The sequence below is a fragment of the Phacochoerus africanus genome, chromosome 7 (genome assembly GCF_016906955.1).
Source record: "Phacochoerus africanus isolate WHEZ1 chromosome 7, ROS_Pafr_v1, whole genome shotgun sequence".
NCBI classification, from domain to species: domain Eukaryota; kingdom Metazoa; phylum Chordata; class Mammalia; order Artiodactyla; family Suidae; genus Phacochoerus; species Phacochoerus africanus.
In genome coordinates this window covers 83,102,284-83,119,030 of record NC_062550.1, presented here as the reverse complement: position 1 = coordinate 83,119,030, position 16,747 = coordinate 83,102,284, and the positions used below count along the sequence as shown (strand labels likewise).

General features: G+C 44.4%; 1 protein-coding gene across 4 annotated transcripts in view; it reads left to right on the top strand.

Annotated features, from left to right (window-relative positions):
- Positions 1-7,380: 7,380 nt before the first annotated feature.
- Positions 7,381-16,747, top strand: part of KANSL2 (KAT8 regulatory NSL complex subunit 2) — a 32,954-nt gene continuing 23,587 nt past the window's right edge. Inside the window, exon 1 of one of the 4 annotated variants that reach the window (XM_047788108.1) lies at positions 7,381-7,470. The gene's annotated coding sequence lies outside the window, so the exon portion shown is untranslated. Of the gene's footprint in view, positions 7,471-15,808; positions 16,478-16,747 lie in introns of those variants that run through there. The other 3 variants (XM_047788109.1, XM_047788110.1, XM_047788107.1) reach the window with 3 other exon arrangements.

The window sequence follows — 16,747 nt, the reverse complement described above, 5'->3', positions numbered from 1 at the left end:
ACTGGACTATATTTCCTGGAATCTTTCTTGCTCTGAAATCCCCGGATTTGCTCAGCTCATTTTCCTCTCCACTCTTGGCGAGAGCCTGTTCCTTGGCTCTAAGCCCCAAGTCTTGGAGTCCTGAAGTGGTCATAGCTGACTGAAACACAAAGCCAAGAAGTTTTAAGAGCCTAGCTCCTTCTGGAGTTCCCGTCGTGGCACAGTGGTTAGCGAATCCGACTAAGAACCATGAGGTTGTGGGTTCGATCCCTGGCCTTGCTCAGTAGGTTAAGGATCCGGTGTTGCCGTGAGCTGTGGTGTAGGTTGCAGACGTGGCTCGGATCCCGCATTGCTGTGGCTCTGGTGTAGGCTCGTGGCTACAGCTCCGATTGGACCCCTAGCCTGGAAACCTCCATATGCCAAGGGAGCAGCCCAAGAAATGGCAAAAAGACAAAAAGACAAAAAAAAAAAGAGCCTAGCTCCTTCCTATCCTCAGGTGTACCTTAAATGCCATTGTCACCCTCTAAGGAGCTCCTCCACTTGTGTATTTAATCTCAGCTCGTTGTGTGGCTGAATCATTGCACTTCAACTTGCGATTTGGGGGGTCTATTTTTTGTCTGTCTCTGTCTCTAGGTCATCCCCACAGCAGCATGGGTGGAGGTTCCCATAGGACCTTGAGTCCCTACTTTGGTTTAAACACTGAGAGAAGTGCTGGGGAAACAGTGATGAAGCCAAATCAGGCCTGAACACATTGCTGCATGGGAGACACAAGGGTTAAGCTGAGAATCATGCAGAAACCTAAAGCTGCAACTGTGACAAATGCTTTGAGGACCAAGAGGCTCTGTAAGAGGGAATTTACCTTGCCAAGGAGGCGAGACCAGGCTTCAGGGAAGAAAGTAACACTCGAGTAAAGTTTGAAGGCTGAGCAGGAATTAATTATGTGAAGAGGAGAGAAAAGAGTATTCCAGGCAAAGGGAACATCTAAAGTAAAGGCCTAGTGGTGTGAGGGAGACAGGATAAGAAACCCAAGAAGGGGATGAGAAGAATGTGGCAGAAGGAAAAGGGGACCAAGACCAAGACCAAGACGGGCCTTGAAGGACTTTTGTCTTAGGACTTTTGCTTTATCATAAGAGTGATGGGCAACTATTGAAGATTCTAGCATGGGAGGTGTGATTAGATCAGATTTAAATTCTGAAAAAGCACCCTTTAGTGCCAGGAAGGAGAAAGGAAGGGGAGCCTGCCTTCATGCCTGACTAGGGTCTGCTGTTCCCTATCCTCAATCTTAGTTCCTGCCGTCTAAGGAGGGGAAGCAAGCCTGGCCAATCAAATTGCCATACCCTCTTGTCCTCAAGGACTGGTTCATAGATGAGCATGTGATGGAAAGATGGCTCAGTTGTAGTGACTATTGGGAATGGAGCAGGAATTACCAGAAAAAAAAATGCATGGACTTTCTCTTTGGCCTTGAACTTGAACACACATGGGGATCTCATGCAGCTGTCTTGGCCACCATGATGTGGAGAGTCTGGCCACCCAGTGAGATCCAAGAATGGGACCAAGCTAGGAGTCCGGATGATTTTTGGTGTCTTGTCAAAACACAGCTGAAGTTGTCCTTTCAGTTCCATGAGCCAATGTTTTCCTGGTTTGCTTTTGCCAAATCTCACCAAAGAGAGAGAGGGTTGACGGGCAATAGGGGAGCATGGGAAGAGCCTTCATCTGGGCATGCCATCTGCTGCATTAGGGCTGTGGAAGAGATGGGGAATTCTGTTTCAACTACTCCGACCAAGGAGGGGGTGCATCAGAGGAGGAGCAAGAAGAAAATAGCCCCCTGGCCTGGGGTCTCTGGTTCTCTAATCCCGTCTTGGGATAAGATGTATAAAGTTACCCTTCTCTATGCTGAAAACATCACTGTGCTGTGTGGGCGCTGCTGTCTCTTGGTTTCCTGATAAAGTTCATTTTGGAAGCTTGGGTCAGCTCTTGGCTGATTGAAAGGGGAAAGGGAACAAGCCAGGGAACCAGGGAGGTCAAAATGCCGTGGAAGCTGGGAGGCAGATGGCGTGGCAGCCACTAGGTCAAGCTTCACCTCTAGTGAGATGTGTCTGTGGTCAGTCACCAGGAAAAGACATGGCTTCCTCTCCTACCCATGATGGGAGCCCCTGCTAAGTACCTCCCCACCCTGCCTCCACAGCCAGTAACTCTGAGCTCCAGCACACTCTGTAGGTTTTCAGAGCCAGAGCTTCTTCCTAAATCTATGATTATTTGAGGCCCAAAGGTCCACACCTCTCAATCTGTTCTCAATCTGTTCTCCCAACAGACAAATGATGTCTGCAAGGGAGGGGGACAGCCAGAGGAATGCCTGGCTCCAGTCTGTCTTTCAGTATGAAAGAGGTAGGACAGTGTGGTCTGGAGGGTTGGACAGGAAACAAGAAGCTGTTCAAAGTCAAGTTCTTACTCTGCTAACTGATAAAGCAATGGTGAATTAGAATTCTTTGCTCAGTGTCTTCACTCACATGAGAGCATGGGATTCAATGATTTTAAATCAAATGCTACACATCTTATAGTAGATAAATGCCTTTTAAAACTACTCAGAAGGAGTTTCTGTCGTGGCTCAGTGGAAGTGAATCCGACTAGGAACCATGAGGTTGTGGGTTCGATCCTTGGCCTTGCTCAGTGGGTCAAGGATCCAGCATTGCCGTGACCTCCCGTGTAGGTCGCAGATGCGGCTCAGATCTGGTGTTGTGATCTTACGTGGCTGTGACATAAGTGGGCAGCTGTAGCTCTGATTGGACCCCTAGCCTGTGAACCTCCATATGACACAGGTGTGGCTCTAAAAAAAAAAAAAAAACCCTCAGAAAATGAACCCTCTCTCAATTTTGGAGTGAATGACCTACTGATTAAGTCATGATGGGAGGCAGAGCTCCCCCATCTCTCTCTCAATGAAGGCAGGACAGCTTCTTTTTTTCTCTGGCCCCAGATAGCATTTGACCTTGGATCTTCCCTCCTGGGGCTTTTAATCTTAACAGAGTGACCTGTAGTTAGGTGAGGGTGGGGTTGGGTTTGTGACAGCCGCTGTGGTGGGTAGAGGTCGTGGCAGGTGTAGCGGCCCCTGGTGGACAGGCACAGTGTAGCATGGCTGCAGTGGCCCCATTGCTTAGTCTCCCTTGTTTCCTGACTGCTTCCGGGGTCTGGTTCCCAATCTTCCTATTAAGTCTCTGAACCACCCAATCGAACCTACTCCCTAAGGCTTTAATTTAATCTCTTTGAGGATTAAACTAAGTTACTCATGTAGTCATCATTGTGCCTGGCCCACAGTAACTGTGCAAAAATTCATTTTCATTATTTTCAGAAAGAAGGTATAAGTTGTGTGGGAAACAAGTTCTAGGATTACTAATGGCATTTAGGCTAAAAAATATTTTTACAATGATTGATTTTCTTTCCCCATCCTCATCCCTGTCCATTTAAACTTACTCAAAGACATTTTATCTGCTCTCACAGCGCAGTAAAAGAAAAAAATTGTAGGACACCATCTCAAGGAGCTAACAACAGTTTAATCAGAGACATATGACATATATATAGTCAACATTGTCTATTAAAAATGTTATTTATGGGCTGAATAAGTAGCACATGCTATATGAAAATGTTCCAAAACATGTTCAAATATTAAACATGGAGAATGAAAAGGGAAGTCCCAATATATTTCAAACCATCACTTTCAAAGTGATAATTCTTTCCAAGACAAATTAAAATCAGTAGTAAAAACATTAACACATTTTAAAAAATTCATTTGGATGCAAAAAAAGATCTCAGTGATTCATGGAATCATATGTAATGGAAGTTACAAAGTATTTACAACTGAACAATGGTGAAAATATGAAATAAAATTTTGGGATGCAGCATAAGCTCTATTTAGAAGACAGATTTAAATGAGTTTGGTGATTAACTCAAGAAGTTATAAAAATAACAAGGTAAACTCAAAGAGATTAGAAAGCAGAAAATAATAAAGGCTGGAAATAAATAAATGAAAACCAAAAAAAAAAAAAAAAGACATGGTAAAAAAGTTAAAAGTGGACTCTGAAACTCCAATAAAATGGACAAATCTATAACAAGACTAATCAAGAAAGAAAGAAAACATCCAAATATAGTGTGTTATGATATACATACTGGTATATTATGATAACCCTCACATCTCAGTGACTTAAACACAATAAAAGTTTCTTCCTTGCTCATGCTATAGGCTCAGTGTGAGTGTGGGTAGGAATCTGCCTGATGCGGTGACTTAGGGATCAAGGCTGATGGAGGATGCATCTCCTTCACATGTTCTTCCTGGGTCCTTGTAGCTGAAGAATCCAACACTTGAAATCAAGAGCTTCTTGTGTGGTAGGCTTGGAGTTTCTGCTCAGATTTCCCTTTGAGAGAGAAATTGCTGTGAGGGAGTGAAGTAAGGCGACAGTCGCCAGGTCTTTGTGCCTCTGGGATCTGCTATTGTGGTCAAGCTGAGGTTAAGATCTCTCTGGGCAGCTTGCAGCCCAGCTGGGTTACTTGTGCCTGGTCATCTCTGCCCAGCATGGGACTACCCTTACAAGTAATCTACATCTGAAGTTCTGTTGGCCTTGGCTCAGACTTTCTCAGAGCTGCATCACAGTCTGAGCTTCTTCCTAACCCAGTCCTCCTTATAGATCCCTCTTTTTAGTTCCCCCATGGATGTCAGACCTGCAATGCAGCCTGAAGAGCTTCCCCTGCCTACTGCCGATTGCTCTCCCCAGTATCTTTCAGCAATTACCCACAATAAATCTCCTGCACCGCTAACTCCCAGGAGACCAGAACTCAGGGAGCTTCTAAGTCATATTTCACTTTTACTCACATCTCATTGGCCAAAGCTAGTCACATATCGATATGCACATCTTCAAGGGGGTGGGACACCTACTCTAGAAGACAACTGGATGTTGGAGCACATTTGCAATATCTATCACAACTCCTGATTAAGAAGCTATTAATTATCCACCACCTTTTTTTTTGGCCAGTTCTGTTCAGGTATCTATTCTGGTGCTGTCATGACTCAGGGGCAAACTGTAACGTATCAGGGTCAATTATAAGCATCCTATTCACCTTCCCAGTGGCTGGATCAGGAAGTGGCACATGATCTTATTCTGGCTAATGAAATGGGAGAGGAAGTGCTCTGCGTGCCTCCTGGTTTTATAAAGGGACACAAAGGGAGGAAAGCCTACTCCTTGTTACTGAGTATTGTCATGTATGATTGAGCTACTCAAATTAGTCAGGATTGGATGATGTCGGGTGGCTTTTGGTTTGTCAGTGACTTCGTTTTTGTCATATTCAGACAAGATGACTGAGTGGGGTCTTATTTTTGGTCTTCCTTCCTTATAGTTATTGAGCGACCATCTCTGTACTGATGTTCTGTGAAACCGTCTTTAGCAGGAGAGCATGAAGACCTAGCTGTGAGCGTTAGGCCATTTTCTGGAAGTCTGGGTCTGGTTTTCTCTTTCTTCCAAGTGACACTGGAATCCAGAGTCACACAGTGAAGAAAAATAAGCAAGAGCGTTTCTTTCAGCTGTTTGAGTGTTTCCCCCTTTCTCCATCACTGATTTTGTATTTTATGGGCCCAGCCAATGAAACAAGGTGGTGGAGGCCAAGGTAGAGACGCAGTGCTTCTAGAAGCGAAACAACTGAAAAACACCCTCTTTGCTTAAGAGTTAATCACCATTTTAGCGCTTGCCCAAGTATACCTAATTTTCAAATGTGGTCTGGTGTATCTTTTGTATCCTGAATGATAGGACTACCTGATCCTCACCATTGCCTCAAAGATCATGTTCAGTCATCCAGGGCCTTGGTTCTGGTTCAAGATTTTCTCGAAACACAGTTGTATGGTTTTAGGAAAGCCTTTTCACCAGTATTCCAGCATCCTCTGGACTCCCTGTAATCCTCTGGTGGCATCCCTTCTATATTGGTAATTCATTTATTTATAATCTGCCTGCCTGGTTAGATGGTATCCCACACGTTTGAATTTCTGGAACTTAATTTTAACAAAGGATTTGGCACAGGCTAGGCTCTCTATAAATATTAAATAGATTTAAAATGGAGTTTTAATTCCTGGCTTGAATTCATCTTGCACAATATTTATTGTCTGTCCTATGAGCCAGGAGGACATTTTGATAAATTGGATAGTCCTTACCATCAGGGAATTAGTACTTACTTCTAACAGATTTAAGAAAAAAGAGAACTAGCATTTATTTTGGGTCAGGCATTGTGTTAGATGCCTTGCATGTATTTGAGTCATTGCCGTTTTATAGGTAAAACAACTACACTCCTGTGTTAAGTAATTTTGCTGAAGTCACACAGCTATTAAGGGGGCAGAGCAAGAATTTTAATTCAGACAGCCTGACTCCAGAAATACTTGTCCAACTATTAGGTTGAAAGATGCCGTGTAAATTCACAGTTCTGTCATTAAATCAGAGTTCGGGCTTTGGATCCAGGTCGTCAAATTGCGGCAGATATTTAAAGTGAAATAGGTTAATATGACCAACCTGGGGAAGACTTTATGTATGTTGGTTTACTAGCCAGTTTGGATGGGGGATCAGAACTGCAGTGGCTTTCTATTAAAGCAGAAATGGATTTCAGTGTTGGCTTCAGTCTATAACATTTATTGGGTGCCCATTGAGCTCAAAACAGGTGTTCCCTGCCACTTCCTCTTCTCCCCACATCCTGGTGCAGGGAGGGGGCATGAGAAAGAAAAGAAAAGAAAAGGCAAAGAGGATGTGGAGGACGGGCAGGTGGGCATCCTCTGCCACATGGCCTCCCCTTCCAGCCTCCGCCGGCCACACCCCTCAGCCCCCAAACTCTCTTTAAACTCCCGCCCCCTCTTAACGACGACCAATGCTCCGCCTGGGAGCCCGCAGAAGGCTGTGGATTGGCCGGCTCCAGGGCTGCGCAGGCGAAGGGTGGGTCCAGCCGCGTCGCAGAGCAGGGAGGGGCGGAGCCAGGCGCGTACCTGGAGGTTTCCTCCCCAACCCGCCCTACTTGGCCCCGCCCGGGTCGGCTGAGGTCTGCCGCCGAAGGGGGCGGTCCCCTAGCGTCTCCCGGCGCCGCACGGCCCTCGCCAGGAGACCCCTGCTCTAGGAGCCGCCCAGTGCCTTCCTTTCCGCTCCCAGGATCTGGAGCTGCCAGCTCCCGAGAGCCGCTTCCCCGGCAGGCGGCGCGATGGACTTCGGGAACTCCACCGCCACCCGTGCCTGCGCGGGCCAAGGTGCAGGACGCAGGCTGGTGAGGACTGCAACATGGAGGCGGTGGGGAGCCCTGCAGGGCCCGCCTCGATGGGAGAGGCCAGGAGAGAGGCACCAGGAAGGAAGTGTGAGCTGAAGTTTGGCACTTGCCATCAGCTTCTAGGTGGAGTAAAACATGAGCCAGGGCAGCTTTGGTCCCTTTGGACCCTTTGGTCCCTGGTCTCCTGATGAAGACGACTGGCCAGAGTGCCCCGACGGGGTAAGGGCCATGAGACTTTGTTGCACTTTCTGCCTTCCTTTCTTCTCTCAAGCTGGCCTCTTTTCCTCCCTTTGAAATCTTTGAAGACCCAAGACACTTCTGTTTGTTTATTAGTACTTGGATCTGAATGTTCCTTGTCTCTGTAGGTTTTCTGAGACTACAATCTTGAATTTAAGGGAGTGTCTGATTACGATGGCCATGCCTGTGTGATTTGTATTTTTATGTTCTGTATTGTCATTTGTGATGGCCATTCTGCCTTGTGAAATAGGAAATTCTGGTTCGGTTCCACTGTGGAGCCCTCTTGGGCAAATTTTGTCTGACTGGAAAGAGGCTAATTCTAAGAAAAGGATGATATTTTATTATAATGCTTCGTGGCCACAATATTCTTTAGACTTCAGAGAATATTGGTTTGGGTGAGATTTGAAATGTTCAAAACTGGCTCTTTTTGCATATACAATTAAAAAAAAAGCAAGCCTGAGAAAACATCTTTTAAGAAATCTTAATTTGGAGTTCCTGTTGTGGCTCAGTGGTTAACGACTCCGACTAGGAACCATGAGGTTGCGGGTTCCATCTCCGGCCTTACCCAGTGGGTTAAGGATCTGGCATTGCCGTGAGCTGTGGTGTAGGTCGCAGACTCGGCTCTGATCCCGAGTTGCTGTGGCCGCTGGCGTAGGCCAGCGGCTTCAGCTCCGATTAGACCCCTAGCCTGGGAACCTCCATATGCCACGGGAAGCGGCCCTAGAAAAAGCAAAAAGACAAAAAAAAAAAAGATAGTTGCATTGGACTGAGTGAACTGGCAAATATGGTTATAATTTTATGGTTTCTACCTGAAATAGTACTGGCTTTTAATCTCTCTTTCCCAGGTGTAAAGAAACTCTTCCCCTTAAGCTAATTATGACTTAAAGTAATTTGGTAAATTGTACTTTTCTAAGCAGAATTGAAATATTTTTCTCTTTTATCTGATCCCTCCAAAGACTGACTGCAAACTCTTAGGTTCCCAGCAGCTTTATCAGATAAATTAGGGAGGCCACCTTGTAGGTAGCCTGAAGAAATCTCAAGGCATTTTGGGATTTTGAAAAGGGGGGAATTAACCTAAATCTTTTTTTTATTTATTAATTTTTACAAATGTATTTACTGTGGATAGATGTCTTACTCTCACTTTCTTAGAGAGTGAAGATACACTGGATTTCTCATTATTTTATTTACTTTGGAAGTTTTTTACCTTTTGGGGGCTAATTTCCAGCTGGTTTTTTTTTTGTCTTCTCTAGGGCCGCTCCTTCGGCATATGGAGATTTCCAGGCTAGGGGTCTAATCTGAGTTGTAGCCAATGGCCTACACCAGAGGCACAGCAACGAGGGATCCGAGCCGCATCTGCGACCTACACCACAGCTCACGGCAATACCAGATCCTTAACCCACTGAGCGATGCCAGGGATCGAACCCTCAACCTCATGGTTCCTAGTCGGATCGCTAACCACTGAGCCACGATGGGAACTCCTCACCTAAATCTTTAAAACAAAATTTATGACAAGCCCTAGGCATGACTTTCCTAAAAGCTCTGAGATGGCTTTTAACAGCTAAGTCTGAGATTTCTTATAAAAGTTCTAGCAAAGCCAATTTTTTAGAAAATCCTATATGATCGATTATATTTATATAAATCATCGGTCAAGTTTGTTGAGACCAAACTTAATTGGCAAATAAATTAGTCTTAGTTTGGCTATATTTGATAAAAGTGAGCAAAAGAGATGTTTCAATGGATATCTGTTAATCTGTTAATCTAATTCTGTTGATTGTGGTCAGTATTCAGTAAGATTTACTTCCTAGGTAGTTCTTTGCTATTATATTGTTGCAAAGTTTAACTGATCATCTAAAAGGACTTTCTAAGCTTGTTTCTAAAGTTTATCTCAATGATCTATTTTTTATTTTTTATTTATTTTTTTGTCTTTTTGCCATTTTCTTGTGCCGCTCCTGCGGCATATGGAGGTTCCCAGGCTAGGGGTCTAATCGGAGCTGTAGCCGCCAGCCTACGACGCCAGAGCCACAGCAACTCGGGATTCCAGCTGAGTCTGCAACCTACATCACAGCTTGTGGCAATGCTGGATCCTTAACCCACTGAGCAAGGCCAGGGATCAAACCCGCAACCTCATGGTTCCTAGTCAGATTCGTTAACCACTGAGCCACGACGGGAACTCCTCAATGATCTATTTTTGAATGAAGATCAGATGCCCCAGAACCTGTGACCAGGGGATCATGCAAAATGAAAAGGACATAATTTAAAAGGACTATTTCCAAGCTAGAAGGAAGAGCCTCACCAGGTACTCTTAACTAGCTCATACGCAGTAAAACTAAAGGGAATTGACTCTCAGATTCATATTTTCCCACTTAAAAAAGGGCCCTGCACTGGACTGGTTTATAGAGAGGATTGCTGACCTCAAAATCATTTTAAAACAATGCTTGCATGGAGGAGAAACTACACTAGGATAAGAAGACTAGATCGGAAGTAGACGGTGGCCCAAGATGTTGGACCTGACTGGTATGATGACGTATAATGTTTTCTTGACTTCTTGAACTCTTGCATATAAATCAAATATTTTCCCATCAGGAGTATGATCCTATGCTAATTTTAAAATCAATCCGGAATTCCTGTCGTGGCGCAGCGGAAATGAAGTGGAAACAGATTCGACTAGGAACCATGAGGTTTCGGGTTTTGATCCCTGGCCTCCCTTAGGGGGTTAAGGATCCGGCATTGCTGTGAGCTGTGGTGTAGGTTGCAGACATGGCTCGGATCTGGCATTGATCTGGTTGTGGCTTAGGCCAGCAGCTGTAGCTCTGATTTGACCCCTAGCCTGGGAACCTCTGTATGCCTCGAGTATGGCCTAAAAAGCAATAAAATAATAAAATAAAATAAAATAAAATAAATCCAAATTGTTGGGTTTGTGGCCAATTGCCTGTATTCAGTGCTTCTGGGTTACTTTGGTAGATTTCTCCCCTCCAAGATTCTCACTGGATAGCCCTTAGGAAATTTATTTTAGAAGAAAGAAAATTCAGTCCTGTACAGGCCATTATTGATATTACTAATGAGATTTTCTCACTTGGCCAATTAATGATTTGGCAGGTAATTAATGACACCTGCTCTGACTCTGACCATAAATAGGAATTTTCTTGATGAGTCGCCTTACTTTTTGTTCATGAAGGATAGCTCCTGTGAGAGTGTGCTGTTCTCTCCTCAAGCTCGTTCTTTGCTAAAAATTATTTTGTGTTCAGAGAAGAGAAAGATAGCAAGTGCAGGCTGTAAAACACGAAGGAGAAGAAACCATTACATACGAGTAGGGAGTTATTGCCTCACCTCTTTGATGCCTCTGCACTCGTTTCTGAGAAGTCATTCCCCAAACATGTTTCTGCTGATGGGTGAGTCCAGCTGGCAAACTTGAGGTCTGGGTTATTGCTATTTAGAAATTTTCTGTCCGCTGGTAGAGGACTTCAATTTCAGAAAGGAAATGCATGGGGAGGCGAGACGGAAGGTTAAGAAAACCGAACCACAGTGCAAAGGTACTCAAGTCCCTTTCTGTTGTGGACTTTGACATCAGCATCAAATACACCATTGCCCAAGCTGCAGACATGTGTTACTGAGCCCAAGTGGAATGAAATGCATTATATAGATGTTGTCTCCATTCTCCAGGTAATTATAATGAGCAACTACCAAGATGTCCCAGGAGTCCTACACTTCAGTAGTCATACTTATGCTTTTTAGCACAGAAAATGTACAGAGAAAGATGATAGGCAGGGTGCTGAACTTGAGCTTGGAGAGTGAGGCTCCAGCTTGGCATTGTCATTATGCTGGTTGCGTTACTGTGGGCATTTCATTTCACTTTTTCCAGCTACGGAGGGGAAGCACTCTGTATTGTAATTATGATTTAGCAGTGGAATATTACCATGTTGTGGTTTTCCCTGAATATTTTTCTTTTCTTTTTTTTTTTTGTCTTTTTTTGCTATTTCTTTGGGCCGCTCCCACGGCATATGGAGGTTCCCGGGTTAGGGGTCGAATCGGAGCTGTAGCCACCGGCCTATGCCAGAGCCACAGCAACGCGGGATCCGAGCCGCGTCTGCAACCTACACCACAGCTCACGGCAACGCCGGATCATTAACCCACTGAGCAAGGGCAGGGACTGAACCCGCAACCTCATGGTTCCTAGTTGGATTCGTTAACCACTGTGCCACGACGGGAACTCCTGAATATTTTTCTATAAGAATATAGCAAATCTACTTTCAAAGGATGCATTAGCATGTTATAATAATGCCGCCCCCCATGTAGGAGCCCCATTATAAGCCTTACTCCCTAAGTTATTTAGGTAAAGCCAAATAATTATTTCTCTTTTCCCTGAGCTATTTGGACTGCTGCCTTTCTCGGCTTTTGTCTGGTGAAACTGGTTTATATGACAAATTGATATTTAATAGTGTACTTGAGTAAATTGGATTCTGTATGTCCACTATGTGGAGAAACTGAAATGCAGTAAAATGTTCAAATGGCCAGAAGGAATCAGATCACTCCAGTCCTAGATAATGCAGGTTGGATTTCCCTTATGGCAGATTTTAAACTGTCAGCTTGTACACAGTCCCCCTCTGTGTGCCAAGCTTTGTACTCTCTTAGGAAATTTTCAGATGATTCATAATTTTATACTTGACTCTTTAAAAAATCTAAAAAAAAAAAAAATTATAGCCTTCTTGGTGGTGCCTGGAAAAACTGATAGTAAATACCTTTTTCTTGAGACATAATAAAACCACATACACAAGGTAAGACTTGTAAATTACATATTTCAATGAAAAGAATTTTTATGCCAAAATGTTCCCAAATTTAAAAGGAGAAAGCTATAGTTTAAAAGCTCTAAAAGGAAAAAGGTAATTTTTTTTTCTGTCTTTTTAGGGCCACACCTATGGCATAGGGAAGTTCCCAGTCTAGGGGTCCAATCCAAGCTGCAGTTGCCAGCCTACACCACAGCCACAGCAATGCCAGAACTGAGCACCTGTGACCTACAACACAGCTCACAGCAATGCTGGATCCTTAACCCACTGAGCAAGGCTAGGGATTGAACCCTCAAGTCCTCATGGATGCTAGTCGGTTCATTACAGCTGAGTCACCACTGGAACTCCGGAAAAAGGTAAATTTGACAGAACGTTAAACACTTAAGAAAAAAGATCACTTGAGTCTTAAGTTCTGTTCATTCTTTCTCCATTTTCTAAAATAAGACAAGGGAGTTCCCATCATGGTTCAGTGGTTAAGGAATCTGACTGGTATCCATAAGGACGCAGGTTTGATCCCTGGCCTTGCTTAGGGGTTAAGAATCTGGTGTTGCTGAGGGCTGTGGTATAGGTCCCAGATGCAGCTCAGATCCTGTGCTGCGGTGGCTGTGGTGAAGGCCAGCACCTATAGCTCCGATAGGTCCCCTATAGCTCCGATAGGTCCCCTAGCCTGGGAACCTCCATGTGCCGTGAGTGTGGCCCTAAAAAGCAAAAAATAAAATAAGACAAGTTAAGATTTTTGTTTGCTGTATCTCTCTTGAAACTTTTGTGGCAGTTGCTGATATTTTAGGAATTTTGGTCTGGTTTGAATGGAAGAATAAAGTAGTAAATGAGGTGAGGATGAATGACACTGTAAAATTAAAATTTAGTGATTTGCATTTGGTAGAAGAGATACTATCAGCGGTGTTTCCTTGGAATAGATGAAGCATAAGTCAATATACAAATTCTGAACAACTGGATTCCCCATTATAGGGATGTGTCAAACTAACTGGTATAGAGCTAGGTTTCATCTTATGATCTTCAGTCATCTTGGTCTCCCTGATGCTTTTGAGAGCTAGTAAGATTGGCTTGATTGCTCTCATTCAACATTCTGTATAAAGTTTGAAGCCCTTCCTGTGACTTCTGTGGATTCCCTTAGAGCTGCTTCTTGTAATCTCTAGCTCTTGGGCCTACTTCTGCTGAATTGATTTGGTTTATGGATCATCACATGTCTTGTGCTACCTTTTTTGCACTGTGGAATCCTAACCCCCTTTCTTCATTTCACATAACACTCAAAACCAATGCATAACCAAAAAACCACAGTGATGAAAAGAAGTTAACACTGAAAACTAGATGCACTTTTCCTGAAAAGTAGTTTCAGGCCCTTCCCTGCCTTTGTTTATTCCTTCCTTAGAAAATAGTGTGGGAGTTCCTGTTACAGCACAGTGGGTTAAGGATTGGGTGTTGTAGCCACTGCAGCATAGGTCAAAGCTGCAGTTTGGATTCGATCCCTGGCCCTGAAACTTCTATATCCCAAGAGTGCGGCAAAAAATAAAAGCAAATAAATAAAAAATAGAGAATAGTACCTGGGATTTCCCGGTGGCACAGCAGGTTAAGGATCCAGCATTGTCACTGTAGTGGCTCAGGTCCTGGTGGGGGTTTGATCCCTGGCCCATACTATGGGTGTGGCAAAAAAAAAAAAAGAAAATAGTCCCTACCGAGTGCTATATACTGTTTACTGATGGGACTATGGCAGTAAACAAAGTAAGCATCTTGCCCTCATAGAATTTGCATTCTGGTTATAGGGGAGATAAGTAAAATATAATATGCTAGATGACAAACACTTCGTAGAATGTTAAGCAGGGAGGGTGGAATGGTGAGTGTATGTGTGTGTGTGTATATAGGTAAGTAGGATTGTTGGTTGGAAATAAGATGGCTAGGGAAGAAGGCTTTAGGAAATTACATTTCCACAAGGACCTGAAAGAGGGGAAAGCAAGCCATGGGAATGTCGGGTAAGATCATTCCAGGAAACAAATGCAAAGGTTCTGAGATGAGAAGATGCTGGCATGTTTGAGAAATAGCAAGGAGGCCAGTGTAGCTAGTATGGAATTGAGTGACGAGGAGGAGAGAGTAAATTGAATAGAGAAGCAGAAGTCTGGATACCACAGGGCCTTTTAAACCATCATAAAGACAGTGAAATAGAGCACCATTGATAGGCGGTGAGTAGAGAAGTGACATGATCTAGCGTAGGTTTTACAATGGTCACTTGAGCTGCTGTTTTGAAAATGGATTATAAGGAGTCAAGGGTAAGGAGAATCTCACAATAATTAAGGTAGTAGATGAGAATCCCTTGGACCAGGTTGGAAATGCTGAAGGTAATGAGGAGTCACATATCTTGAAGCTGGGACCAGCACCTGCTATAAGGCTGGAAGAGAAAGAAGTCAAGGATGACTCTCAGTGTTTGTCCCAATGACTACAGAAAGTGCAGGGTCCTAGTATTAGTTTTTTTTTTTTTTTTTTTTTGCCGCACTTGTGGCATGTGGAAGTTCCTGGGCCAGGGATCAAATCCCAGCTACTGCAGAGACAATGCTGGATTCTTAACCTGCTGCATCACAGCAGAAACTCTTCCTTTTTGATATCACCTCATTAGGTTGAAGATTCCCCAATTTTTTGTAATGTGGCTGCCTCCCCTAGTTTTGAGTTGTAGGGTGTTTATAACCAATGAGGGTTGGGAGGGTTAGCATATGTATATAACTCATAGTTGCTATTTAATGGTTGTATTGCATCCGTAATCCCAAACTACTCTAGAATGTTTACTCCAAAAGAGCAGGATTATCTTTCTTGTTCTCTCTATATCTGTACTGGCTGGCACTTAGGTGCTCAGTAAATATTTGCTGAATGAACAAATCTCATGCAAGGGCCTTCTAGGACTGCCCTAATCCCTGGGAAAAGTCACCTCTAAGCCCTCCCCTATTTTGGTTTTAATCACTTCTTTTTATCTAAACTGCTGTTCCCCAGCATTGTAGATTCCCTATGCTCACCTGCTCATTGGTAGTGGAAAAATAGCTTACTTAAATGAAACTGACAACAGCTAGGAGAGCTTGTGAAGCTTGGGATGCAAAAAAGATCCCAAATTATTTTATTTCTGCCAGAGGTGTGGTGGAGATGAAAGAAGAGATGCTTTAATTAAAAAGCCTTAAAGGATGATAAAATTGGAATTGTGCCTGCCTTTTCTATATACCTGCATGATTTAGCTTGGTATTGTACAGAATTTTAGAGAATCAAGGCCTCAACCAGAACTCATATTTACCAAGTCTCAGTCCAATGCCTTTCACTGTATGACCAGGAATAAAGGGATAAAGAATGAGGGAATGGTTCGTGGAGTTCCTGCTATAGAGCAGTGGGTTAGTGATCTGGCTTGTCTCTGTTGCAGGTGCCTGTGATTCCAGCCTGGCACAGTGGGTTAAGGATCCAGCGTTGCTACAGCTGTGATGTAGGTAGACGCTCTGGTTCAGATTTGATTCCCTGGCCAACCAACTTCCATATACCACGGGTGCGGCAGTAATAGTATTAAAAAAAAAAAAAAGGAATGAGGGCTGGTTCAAATTTGTCTCCATTCCCTATTTACTAGATACGAACCTATTCTGTTCCTCTGTTATCTTATCTGTAAAATGGAGATTGTAGCTTCTACTTTTTAGGACTGTTCTGAAAAGAAATGTTTATATATATAATTTCCCAGACTCAGTAAATACTCAAAAAATGTTTCTGTAAATTAACTTTTCACAAAACTAAAGCCTTTTACTGTATAAACAGTAAGAGTCAAATGTACCACGATCCTTTGGCCTCCCTGTCGATTTTGTGCCTACCGTGTAACGGTGGTGGTGTAGGTGCGGCCTAGTGCACAGATAAAGCGGCCATAATCGACCTGCAAATCAGCCATGCGGGGAGGTGGAAAGACAAACCCAGCGCTGCTAGCGGGTCCCCGAGCCCGCACTCAGCTCCGCCTCACTTTCATGAGCAAGTTGCTGACGGACAGCTCTTCTCAGCCACTCAAGCCGCGCCTTTTCTTAGCGCCCCGCCCCCTCAGACTTGATAGGTAGCTGGCCTCAGCCAATGGTGACGCACAGGCGTAGGCGTCGTGCCCAATCAGCGAGTGGGAGCCGGGAAAGGAATGGGGCCGCGTTAGAAGCGGCTGGCGCGGCCAGAAGGCAGCAGCGCGGCGCGCGGCGGAGGTAAGATGGCGGCGTTGCTTGCTCTTCGCCTTTGCCTTCGGGGTGCTACTTCGCCCTTTCTCCCCACTCAGAGCTGCTACCCTGCTCCCTCAATCAACGTCAGGGTCGCTCTCCTCTTATAATCTCCCAGGACTTGGGTTCTCCGGTGCTCGGAGACTTAGGACAAAATGGCGCTTGCAGGCGCCGCCAAGGATGGGCAGGGCCCAGGCGTGAGCTCTCAGGCGGACCGGGACAAAGGCGGCGAGCCGGGAGGCGGAGACGGGGGTGGGG